General features: G+C 44.2%; 1 protein-coding gene across 1 annotated transcript in view; it reads right to left on the bottom strand.

Annotated features, from left to right (window-relative positions):
* Window positions 1-504: 504 nt before the first annotated feature.
* CRADD (CASP2 and RIPK1 domain containing adaptor with death domain) overlaps window positions 505-12,003 on the bottom strand; it is a 367,228-nt gene continuing 355,729 nt past the window's right edge. Inside the window, exons 7-8 of the transcript XR_010114890.1 lie at window positions 3,211-3,358; window positions 505-1,278 (exon numbers count right to left, since the gene is read on the bottom strand). The gene's annotated coding sequence lies outside the window, so the exon portion shown is untranslated. The remainder of the gene's footprint in view (window positions 1,279-3,210; window positions 3,359-12,003) is intronic.

Genomic DNA, 12,003 nt, shown 5'->3' with positions numbered 1-12,003 from the left:
TCCGTGGTTTTGTTGTAACTCCTGTTACATGCCCCTTTCAAGCTCCCATCTTTACTTCGGGGCTCAGACTGACAGAGCAGCCTTTATCTGAAATGTGGGCAGATGTGGGCCAGTGAATATGAATGCTACAATCTCCTACAGAAAATGCAGAGCAAACACCCGCACAGTGTCTGACGCCTGGTATGTGCTGAAGGAACGTTCTTTCCTTGGAGCTCATCCTCAAGTGGGAAGTCTATTACACCAACGTCTAAACCTTTATGGGAAGCCTGATCCTGCAAGATGTGTGAAGTTCAGACACCAACCATTACAATCTTCTTTCAGTGGGCTTACACTATTGAATGATTAAACTGTTCTTTATGTCTCCTGGCTTCAAAATCTGTGTGGGTTACTACATGTGTTTCCTGGGGCAGCCATACCAAATAACCCCAAACTCAGGGGCTTAAAACAATGACAATTGATAAACTCACAGTTCTGGAGGCCAGAATCGAAAACCCAGGTGTTGGCAGGGCCACACTCCCTCCAGGGGCTCTCTGGGGAATCTGTTCTTGGTTTCTTCCAGAACCTGGTGGCCACACCACTCCAACCCCTGCCTCTGTGGTCGCATCGCCTCTTCCTCTTCTGTGGGTTTCCTCTGTGTGTCTCCTATAAGGACACTTGTCATGGTATTTAGGGCAGACTCAAATAATCCAGCATGGCCTTCTCACCTTAAGATCCTTAATTTAATTACATCTTCCAAGACCCTTCTTTCAGAGGACACATTCACAAGTTCTGGGAATTACGACATGGGCATATTTGGGGAGGGGGACCTCCAATCAACTCACTACTGTCATCAGGTGCATACTCTTAAGCGTTTTAAAGTTTGCAACTCGGTTATTTTTCACCTATTTTAGAAAGAGGTTGATTTTACACACCACATTGTTCTTTCAGTGACAAACATCTTATAAAAACCCAGAACTAAGTAAAGAGCATTTATTGCCATGGTAGCCAGTTTTGTCACTGAGAAACAGCCCAATGTATGTTCACATTGTCGTATTAGGAAAGCAAAAAAAGTAATTATATTAAAATAAAATACAGCTGCCTCTCTTCTTTCTTTCCTTTATTACTTCTGTGATTGACAGTCTATCAGGTGAGGCTTTTTTACATACAGACCATGTTGATGTCTCCAGAGGTTCTGCATGTAAGGAAAGCCAGATTTTTCACCTTTGACAAAAGTAGAATTTTTCCATTTAATTCTGCATTGACTAAGGTCTTCTGGGAGATTCTGTGCAGTCTCTGTACCTGAAATGCAAAGTCATTATGAAAGAAGCTCTGTGACAGAATAAAAATTATTACAATTCCAAAGGAGTTGGCCTATAATTAATTGTATTTTAAAAGGAGTTTCATTTGCTTTACTGCTTTTTTGGAAGAATTAAATGCAATTTGATCTCTGGGAGAAAATACCAACCTCTTCACGTATATACTTGTTTGTTTTTTTCCTAGCATTTGGTAAAAGTTAATGAGGCACATTTTTTTTGTATTGTTAGCACAAGTCCTTACTCTTGGTGTGAAAATATGCTGATATTTGCTACTGTTTCTATATCATGTGTAAGTGATAGAGGAAGGGAAAAAGAGAAAGAATAGTAATTTGTTGTCATGGAAATGAATTAATACAAAACTGGTGGTTTGTACTATGACTTGAGATGCTTGGGAAGGAGGAGGAGGAAGAATGATAACATCTATATCGTCACGAAGCCAAAATTCTTAGAGAAATACTGGCAAATATCTGGAGAGATTTTTATTCCCCATCTTTCTAAACCCCTCACGTGTTAAACCTATGATGATCTAACAGAACCAGACAAGGCCCTAAGAACTTTTACCATCTCTGAGCAAGGCACAGCCAAGTGCAGTGTTTGGAGATTCTGCATCCAGTCTCTGCATTTCTTGGACAAGTTTGACTCCAACTTAGAAAAAAATAACAGAGGCATTTTCGGGTGGGCGCAGTGGCTCACGCCTGTAATTCCAGCACTTTGGGAGGCCAAGGTGGGAGGATCACGAGGTCAGGAGATCGAGACCATCCTGGTTAACACAGTGAAACCCCGTCTCTACTAAAAAAATAAAAATACAAAAAATTAGCCAGGCATGGTGGCGGGCACCTGTGGTCCCAGCTACTTGGGAGGCTGAGGCAGAAGAATGGTGTGAACCCAGGAGGCAGAGCTTGCAGTGAGCCAAGATGGCGCCACTGCACTCCAGACTGGGCAACAGAGCCAGACTCCATCCCAAAAAAAAAAAAAAAAAAAATAGAGAAGCATTTTCAGCAGCTCCCCTTCACTTCCTGCAATTAGATTGGCTGCCCAATTTCCACTAATGCCCCATTTTCTGGCAAGTAAAACCACCATCACAGGGTTAACGAGAATTACAAGTCAGGTTTTAGGCAGAATTATCTTTAGGCATTGACCAGGGCACACTTTGACCACTCCCTTGCAGTTGCTAACTGAGAGTCATAAAAATAATAGCACACTGACTACCTGCACCCATCTGGATCCCATTATTCCTATAGATAGGCCTTTTTACCCATGAATTGCTTAGGGTGTTTTTCAAATCCAGCAGAATGGCTGACGCCAACCAGTCTAAAGACCCCCACCAAGGAACCAATTCAGCACAGGAATGCGGTTTCTTCATCACCCTGCCTGTCCCGTGACTTCACCCTTCACTTCTCAACTAATCAACAATCCCCACACATTAGTCCATCACCTGTACAGACTCCTTAGAAACAGAATCCCCAAACCTCTTGTGGAGGTGGATTTGAGGTTTTTTCTCATCTTCTCCTTTGGCTGTCCTGTGATTATTATACTCTTTCTCTGCTGCAACCCCCAGTGTCTCAGTATGCTGACTCACTGTGTATCAGGCAATGAACCTATTATAGTTACAGAAGGACCGTAAATCACAGAGTTGTCCCTTGTGGCCATGTCTGGACTATTGACCCTATATCCTACATCTACTTCCAGCCATTGGTTCAGGGGTGGAACCTGGCTTAATGTGACCAATTGCAGTAATTTGCTCTTTTGGGCATGGTTCATTGGTCCCGGAGTGGCCATCTGAGACAAACCAAATTAACCACGATTGTTCCCCAGAACTTTTCAAACTGGAACTAAGAAAAGGGAGCTGGTTTCATTTTGGAGGTGAAGATGTGGGCTCTGAGGCCTGGAATCTAAATGTGACCATGTGACCTACCTGTTAAAGCGATCATTTTAAGAGAATGAAGCATGGAGTGGCAGATGAGAGATGGGGAGAAAGTCTACTGGCAGAATGTAAGTTCCCAATTCAGTTGTCCTCATGGTCCAGCTGCACTTCACATCTTCCCGCAGTTATGAGAATCCACCTATGATAAATTCACATTGCTTGACTAAATTATTTAAAGATGGGTTTCCATCCATGGAAATCAAAACAAGTTCTAACTGGCTGGGTGCTGTGGTTCACACCTGTAATCCCAGCACTTTGGGAGGCACTGGTGGGTGGATCACTTGAGTTCAGGAGTTCGAAACCAGCCTGGGAAACATGGTGAGACCCTGTCTCTGAAAAGAAAAAAGAAGTTTTAACTAATATACCTCTCCTTACCCTTTCTGATTGTGACTTAAAGCATTCTCAGTTAAGTTCTAGGCATCTTAGGAGATGCTAGAGGCATGGGTGAGCCAAACAAATGAAGTCACAGAGCCCCGGCATATTTCTGTGTTATGTGAGGCCAGAGGAAACCCAGGGAGTTCTTCAATGGGAATATTCTATTTTGATTTGCTGAGATCTGCTGAAGGCTCCCTCTTGGGTTAAACACAAGCATTCCCCCAGCTTGCAGAGACGTTTTTGTTTTATTTTAAAAAGTACTATATCAAATGCAGTCCTTTGGTTGGCAGAGCTCCTTATATATCTTCTACATCTCTTGTGGCACTTTCACATCCATTATCACATTTTTACCTCTTAAGCGTTCCTAGAGGTGAGTGAGGCCAAATGGTACATGACTATTTTAAAAGGAGGAAGCAACTGCATTCCAGAAGGATTAAGTGTTTTGTTGAGAGCTACTGAGTTAGTCCAGGACAAAATCAGCCTGAAAATTGAGTTTCCTGACTCTCAGGATTTAATCCGTGCCCTACCCACATTTGACCAAAAACAAATGAGTCTTGTGGCTTCTCGGGTTCTTAGTCTGAGAAGGCAAAGACAAGGGGCTGGGAAATACCCCCCCAGCTGGCCACGTGGACTTGTAATAGGCATGTAAATATCATACTGGGACATGGCGGCAAGGCTCATTTGCTGCCTTCTCACAAAGTGGAATGGGAGAATTCGTTGCACGGTATTAACCAATTGATTGTGTAGTAGTCTGGTGAAGTGTATTAGGGACATTACCAGAGCAATGTAAGCTAAGGCCAAGGAGGACAGTCTGACCAGAGGAAGACCACAAAGTATGTGTTTCTACATTTACATATGCCTCAGGAGAATCATAGCTGGGACCATTTTCCAAACTGAAAGAAGGAATTTCTCTACTTGCGAGGGTGGCTGGGCAGGCTCCATGGAGGCAGAAGTTTGCCTGAAGAATTACTTGGCTTTGTGTATAGCTAGAGGTGGTCAACTACACTTCCCCTTCCAACAGGCAGCCAATTGGAGAGGGCTAGGGTTTGCAGATGGCTCTTCTGCTGTTCTCACCATGGCCCTGGTAAAAGCAACCATTGAGTCTCCATTTGTGGTGAAAGGAAACATAGTTGAAGGGTATGTTTTACCAGGGATGAAAACCAAGTGAACCCAGGAATATATCATGAGGCTCCTTTTTTACAGCTCAAGGCCCTGAAAAGAAAATAAACTTTGTTGATAGTATTTGACCATTGTTCATGTTTAAGGGCCTCCAAAATTTGGGAATGGGGGAAATAGGACTGACTTTTTAAGTACTTAACTGTAATAACTGTAGTATTGGACTAAATGTGAAAGATCAATGGAAAAAGACAGGATGATTTCCAAAGCCCTTGGACTGGCTGGGAGTGGGAGGACAGTGGTGCAAGAGGAGGCAGTGGTTGGGATGGGCAATTGTGGAAACAGAGAAAAGACAGACACAGAGACAAATATTGGCGGTGCTCATTCAAACCCTTCCCAATGGAAAAGAATCCTTAGCCAATAGATTTTGAGGGTGCAATGCCACTCCTAGTGGGTAAATGTATCTAGAAGGGTATAATAGCTCTTGTGTTTGTGCATTCACATTCTGTCTGTAAGACTATCTCTGTGTGACATGAATGATGTACTAAGTAGCTTACTTTGCTACTGCATACCTTTGGCTTATCCAATTCTCTTTGATCTGATGTCACACTCAACAAGTAGTCTCCTGATTACTGTTTAGCTCCTACAGGGAAAGAATGTATTGATCCTAGAAACTTCAGATATTCTTGTCCTTCTAAAGATGGTTTCTTATGAGAAGTGAATAACTTGGCATTCTGATGTTTTATATCAGCCTCTTGAATGTAATTAGCATGAGCCTTCCCTGAGAGATGCACTGCATGGTGTGTTGAAAAAGTCAGGTCTGAGCCCACCAGGCTAATTATCTGACTACTGATGATTGTAAATTTGTAAGGTAATAAATGATACCCTGTCAGGCCATTTGGGAGATGGCCGGCCAACCTTTCCACAGTGGGGTATCCTGGTATCGCCCTTTAACTGAGAAAGCATATTTGGAACTTTAATACAACCCTCTTTGAGAAAGAAATAGCTACAGCAAGGTAAAAATAGAGTGTTAGTGATAGGAAGTGGGAGTGGTGCTAAAAATGTTTATGGCATGAATATAGTAGCCGTGAGAATGTGTCTCACAGACTTCCAACCACAGGGAAGTAGCTGTGCTCTGAAATCTATTGTCATATTTGCACAGAGGCCACACTTCCAGTGGGTTGCTCGCAGTCAATGACTGAGCACAGCAGGAATACTAAGGCAGATCCATTCCTAGAAACACAAGACTCCTCTGATGGCTGATGTTGGCTTGAGAACTCCCCAGCAGCCTTGCCAAACCTCTTCTAGATTGCCTAGCAGTCTAGAATGCTTCCATTCAAGCTTCCTTCCCATACTCCTTCTCGGGGTCAGATTTTCATCATGCTCCTTACATATTAAGTCTTGTCTTTTCAAATTCCCTAAACAATCACAATGAAAAACATTGGATGAGATGTGAAAGGTCAATGGAAAACGATAGGATGACTTCCAAAGCACTTAGACTGGCTGGGAGTAGCCAGGATCCCGGCAGGAAAGAGAGGGTGTACTCAAATTGGGATACTTTGAGTACAGTTAAATAAAGGAATTGTTTTCAAAGTTATGGGCAGGGTATAGAGAAGCCACAAGGGAGAGTGTAGTTGTTCATGGATAGCTAGGTACTGCTCTCCATCCTAGGCCTGAAGCAGCGAGGGGAGAGAGCAGTTACTGAAATCCCAAGATTAAGAGGGCTGTGGGTAGAAGCTTGCCTTAAAGGAGCTAGGATCTTTGTATAAGGAATGCAGCCCATCTTCAGAGTCCCCAGCTGGAGTTGCTAAAGGAATCAAGACCCTTGCTTCCATGTACTGTCTCCCTCTGATCTCTTGCTTGCAATTGGCCCAGCCCAACTGGAAGCTGCAGAGAACATGAGCCTATTGATACCTCATGCGTCAGCCTCATGTATCCTACACAGGGAGAGAAAGGTGGAGAGTGGATCTGTAAAGCAGGTGGGATGTCTCCAGCCACAAGACAATAGTGCGCTTTTATGTGGTAGCAGCAAGCCTTCCCTTAAGGCTTCCCTATGGCAGCAATGATAAAAGAGAGCCCCAACCTGGGAAATGAAAGACACAGACTCCATTGAAGATAGTGTTGGGTGAAAGAAACAGCAAAGACTGTGAAAGAAAGTCCAGCCCTGCTGTCCTGCCTGGACCTAGACAGGACCTAGCCTTGGTTTGTTTTCAAACCAGGGCTGGTAGGAGGAGACCATTGGTTTTTAAGACTTGGGATATGGTGCTTTCTTCAGGATTGGACTCATGCGGTAGTCTCCAAAGAGGTCAGTAGGTGGGAGGATATCTTTTCAGCCCAGAATGGGCTAATAAGATAAATTCAGAATTAAACTGCTATGACTGCTCATAGACACAGAAAAGAAAAGGAACTGGATGGAAACAAAGGGAGAGCCTGCTGCTGGCATCTTTCTTTTTACCACTCTCCCCTGGGAGGTTTGTCCCTGTGGCATTGCAGTCTCAGTTGGAGACTTCTTGGAGGGAGCAGAAGAGCTTCTTGAGTCTAAATTGATGTTGAAAAAACACTCTGTATTACAAGAATACATCTGAATTCATCATGGAAGTCAACAGGAAAATGTGATTGAGGGAATTCTTAAACTCCACCCTGTCTCATCATCCCATGTCCTTATCAAGCACCATGTTTCATGGAGCCTTCCCCTGTCTCCTGGATCTGCCTACTTCTCTTCGTTCCCATGGCCACTGCCTGAGGCCAATTTACCATCATATTTGCTTGGATTACCACAACGGCTGCCTCACCAGTCTCCCTGCCTCTGGCCTGACTCCAATATCAGCCAGGAAGCTGTTGGCTATGAGAACACTGTGACTAAAATTGGCTTGCTGTTGCACCTAACCACAGGTTCCTTGTAGGGGCAGGCTCCAGAACAGCCCACCAAGGCTCTGTCTCTACTTCTCTCTGCACTTCTTAGCCTTAAACTCACCCACGTGTAACTTCGCCTGGCTGGTAGATTGATAATCACATCCATTCCCAGTGTCATATCCGGTCTCTACAAAGTCCAGAGGTAGAAAAGGCCATCACTTCTTGTGTGCTTCACTTATGCAGGAGGAAACCTTTCTAGAAGCCCTCTAGGAGACTCCCCTAATGCACTTGGCCACCCAGAAGAGGGGGATTTCTAAACAAGCTGGGAGTTCTGTTAGGAAGGAAGAAGGTGGCTGCTACATCCATTTTTCTACACAGCAAACTTAGTGATCTTTCTAATGCAGAAATCTGATCATATCATTTTCCTGCTTAAAGTCCTTCAGTGGCCCCCACTACTCTCCCACAAAGCCCAAATGTCTTACGTGAGCATATGAGGCTATTTTTGCGATGACCCCTGTCTACCGCCCCAGCCTTACTCCTCTCCCTGCCCTCTGTCCTGCAGCCATGCTAAACTCCTTGTATTGATACAAACAAGCCATGTTTTCCCCTCTATCAGTTACTTCTTGGCTTCTGCTGGGTCCTTTGTTTGGAGAACACCTTGCTTCTTCTGGCTTACTCGGGTCATTTTGGGAAACTCCATATAGATACCAGTTCTTCTCAGGAGGCTTCCCTTGGCCCTGCTGTGTGCTTACTCTTACACTATCCCTTGGCCCACCTTGGCCAAGCCTTCCCTTGGCCCATCTTGTGCCTACTCTTACACTATCTGGCTGTATTCAGATGACCTATTTGCCAACCCGTTTCTCTTCCTAGACTCCAGGCCACAAGAGGGAGAAGTCTGTGTGCCTACTGTAAGGAGCTGTCTGGTGCCTCAGGTAAGACTCAGGTTCTGGCATCAGACAGCCTGGATTTGGCTCTTGCCTTCAACTACTATAACTCATCATATTCAGTTACTATGAGTAACTAAGGTCACTAACTACTTTGAGTACTCAAGGTAGTTAGTGACCTTGGGCAAGTTATTTAACTCCTCTGAACGTTTGTTTCTTCATCTATAAAGCAGGGACAATAACAGTAACTACCTCATGCAGTGATTGTGAGGGTCACGTGGGATGATTTCTGTAAAGCACTTAGCACAGCGCCTGGCACCAAGCTGGTGCTCGGTGAATGTTAAGCTGAATGGTGATTTGGTGAACACAGCTGAGTCTCTCCTACTGTTCTGAGAATGTTAAAAGCACTCTGATACACGTGCCTGGATACAGGGCTGCCAAGGCTAATCTTATATACATAATTGAGGAGGATGTAGGGATACGTTGGCTTCTCAAATAATTATTTTACTAGCCTATGTTGCTGAATTCTTAATCCTGCCATTACAGATTGACTATTTCATGTTAGCAATCAATCAATATTTACTAAGAAAAAAATCCTGATAGTGCAGTGGCAAACTCACTCATTTCCTCCTCCAAAAGACATGGCCTTGTCCCACTAGTCAAGGTGTAGACAGCCAGTGCTATTGGACTTCAGAGAAGAACTCTACATTGAACTTGGAGGATGATGACATTTAGACAGATGGAGACGGGAGAAGAGGGCCCAGAAAATGAGAAGAGAAGAGGCTGGAGAGCTCTGTGCATGGTAGAGGATAGCATATGAACCTCTGGTGACCAGAGGGTATTGCAGGTACAGACTTGGGGATTTTCCCTTGAAAAATGTGAATTCACTTGAATTGATATTTTATCATAGAATTGTAGAACCAGAAAAGAATTTTAAATCCCCTTATTGAAGAAACTGGAGCTCAGAGAAACTAAATACTGGGTCCAAAGTCACCCAGTTAGTTGGTGAGAGAGAGAGAGACTATAAACCCAGGTTATCTGATCCCAAATCTAGACTTTAGAGCTCTTTTACCCACTACCAAACCACCTCTTAATTTGTTCTGTTCTATTTCTTCTAATAAGATGCTGAGATAATGAAGTGAGAGAAATTGGGGATTCATTGTGGGTGGAGGGGATGGGTGAGAAGGGAGCACAAGAGGAGAGAGAAGAGGAGACCCAGGAGGAAGTGGGGAGGTCGGAAACATGTGTCTCTAACCCTCAGCCTCATCTAATCCTCTTTTCCTTCTGAGCAGAGCCTAAAATGCATTCACACAAAAGCATAAACCACCCAAAAGCCAGAATCAAAGCATCGTGCTCAAGTAGCCTGTTATCAGGAGGGGCCTGGAGTGGAACACTACGTTGCAAGAGCCAGCACTTCTGAAACCCAAATTTCAATTCCAGTCTGCCACTGACTCACATTATAGCCTTGAGGAAAACATGCAGCCAATGGAACCACATAGAACATTCTAAAGGAATAATTCTGAAGTTATATGAAGACTGTTGCCATCATCCAGCCCTCCTCCCGAGGCTTCAGGTCTTCAGGCTAAATACCTTCCGTTCTTTATCAGTTCCTTAATTTCCAATTTACCCTGATTGCCCTCCTCTGGATGATTAGCAATCTGTCAATGTCTCTTTTCAAGGCACCATGAATAGGACATAGATTCCAGCTGGGTGGGTAGATCAGTCCAATTCTCTCCTTGCCATGCACCTCAGACTTGTATTAATGGAGTTTGAGTGCGGGGCCTCTTTGGCACTTTGTCTTACTGGTACTTTCCTCCCATGTGGGTGCAGATTCACTCAGTTACACATGCATCCATCCAACGAGGCTATCATCTACTACAGACTCCTCCATTTTCTCCAGAAACAAATTCAGAAAGACTTTGTTAAATGCCTTGTGGAAATTCAGATATGTTATGTGCACAGACATATCTTGATGTACCTGTCTGTAGTCACAACCAAAACAAAAAATTATATTTGGTCTTTCTGAGCTTATGTTGCCTCCTGCTGGTCCCCATCTCTTATTCCAAATGCTCATGGATCTTCCTGGTCTACAACCTGGCTCAGGTCACCTCCATGCTTTGTCAGGACCCATCTGCTTTCTCTAAAAAAAAAAAAAAACAAAACAAAAACAAACAAAAAAGAAACTTGTTCCCTACTTTTGGTTGTCTCTAGTTTTCCAGCATCCCCTCCATTTTCCTGATTACTGAGAGGATTACAAGCAGTTCAATCATCTCATTGCAAAATGCCTGATTATCCTGGCATGTAATTTTTATTTATTTATTTTAGAGATGGAGTCTTGCTCTGTCACCCAGGCTGGAGTGCAGTGGTGTAATCACAGCTTACTGCAGCCTCTAACTTCTGGGCTCAAGAGATCCTCTTGCCTCAGCCTCCTGAGTAGCTGGGAACATAATGGGTGCTACCACACCTGGCCCTGGCATGTAATTTTTTAAACATCTTTCTTATAAAAGACACTTCTGATAGAATTTAGGATATAGGTGAAGATGCAACATAATTTTTTTTTTTTTTTGAGACTGAGTCTCGCTCTGTCACCAGGCTGGAGTGCAGTGGTGTGATCTCAGCTCACTGCAACCTCCACTTCCCGGGTTCAAGCAATTCTCCTGCCAGGCTGGAATGCAGTGGTGCGATCTCAGCTCACTGCAACCTCCACTTCCTGGGTTCAAGCAATTCTCCTGCCTCAGCCTCTCAAGTAGCTGGGATTACAGGCACGTGCCACCACACCCAGCTAATTTTTGCATTTTTAGTAGAGACGGGGTTTCACCATGTTGGTCCGGCTGGTCTCGATCTCGTGATCTCATGATCCATCCACCTTGGCCTCCCAAAGTGCTGGGATTACAGGCGTGAGCCACCGTGCCTGGTCTTTTTTTTTTTTTTTTTTTTTTTGAGACAGAGTCTTGCTCTATCGCCAGGCTAGAGTGCAGTGGTGCAATCTCAGCTCACTGCAACCTCCGCCTCCTGGGTTCAAGTGATTCTCCTGCCTCAGCCTCCCAAGTAGCTGGAACTACAGGCATGTGACACCATGCCAAGCTAATTTTTATATTTTTAGTAGAGATGGGGTTTCACCATGTTGGCCAGGATGCTCTCGATCTCTTGACCTCGTGATCCACCTGCCTTGGCCTCCCAAAGTGTTGGAATTACAGGCATGAGCCACTGTGCCTGGCCCTGATGTAATTTTTTAACACCTTTCTTATAAAAGTCATTCCTGGTAGAAATTAGGATATAGGTGAGGATGTAACAAAGACTTGTGATCATAAAGAGTTGGCACAGAGAGAGGATCTCTCTGATGCCCACACCTCTGTAACAGTCCACGTGTAAGCAGTCCTGGGCTCCTATGGCAGCATCAGTGACCAGGATCCTTTGATCTTGCTGTTCCATCTCTAGAGAGTTGCTTTTGCCCATGTGGTTCAAGACGGCTCAGCAGCATCATTTCATAAGCCTCCCTGGAAGTGGAAAGGGGAAGAAGGGAGGAGGAAGGCGCAACCCTCAACTTGCATATGTT

This window comes from Symphalangus syndactylus, chromosome 13 (assembly GCF_028878055.3).
Source record: "Symphalangus syndactylus isolate Jambi chromosome 13, NHGRI_mSymSyn1-v2.1_pri, whole genome shotgun sequence".
In the NCBI taxonomy this organism is placed as follows: Eukaryota; Metazoa; Chordata; class Mammalia; order Primates; family Hylobatidae; genus Symphalangus; species Symphalangus syndactylus.
Note: the sequence above shows the minus strand (reverse complement) of the source record. Positions and strands in the feature narration are given on the sequence as shown.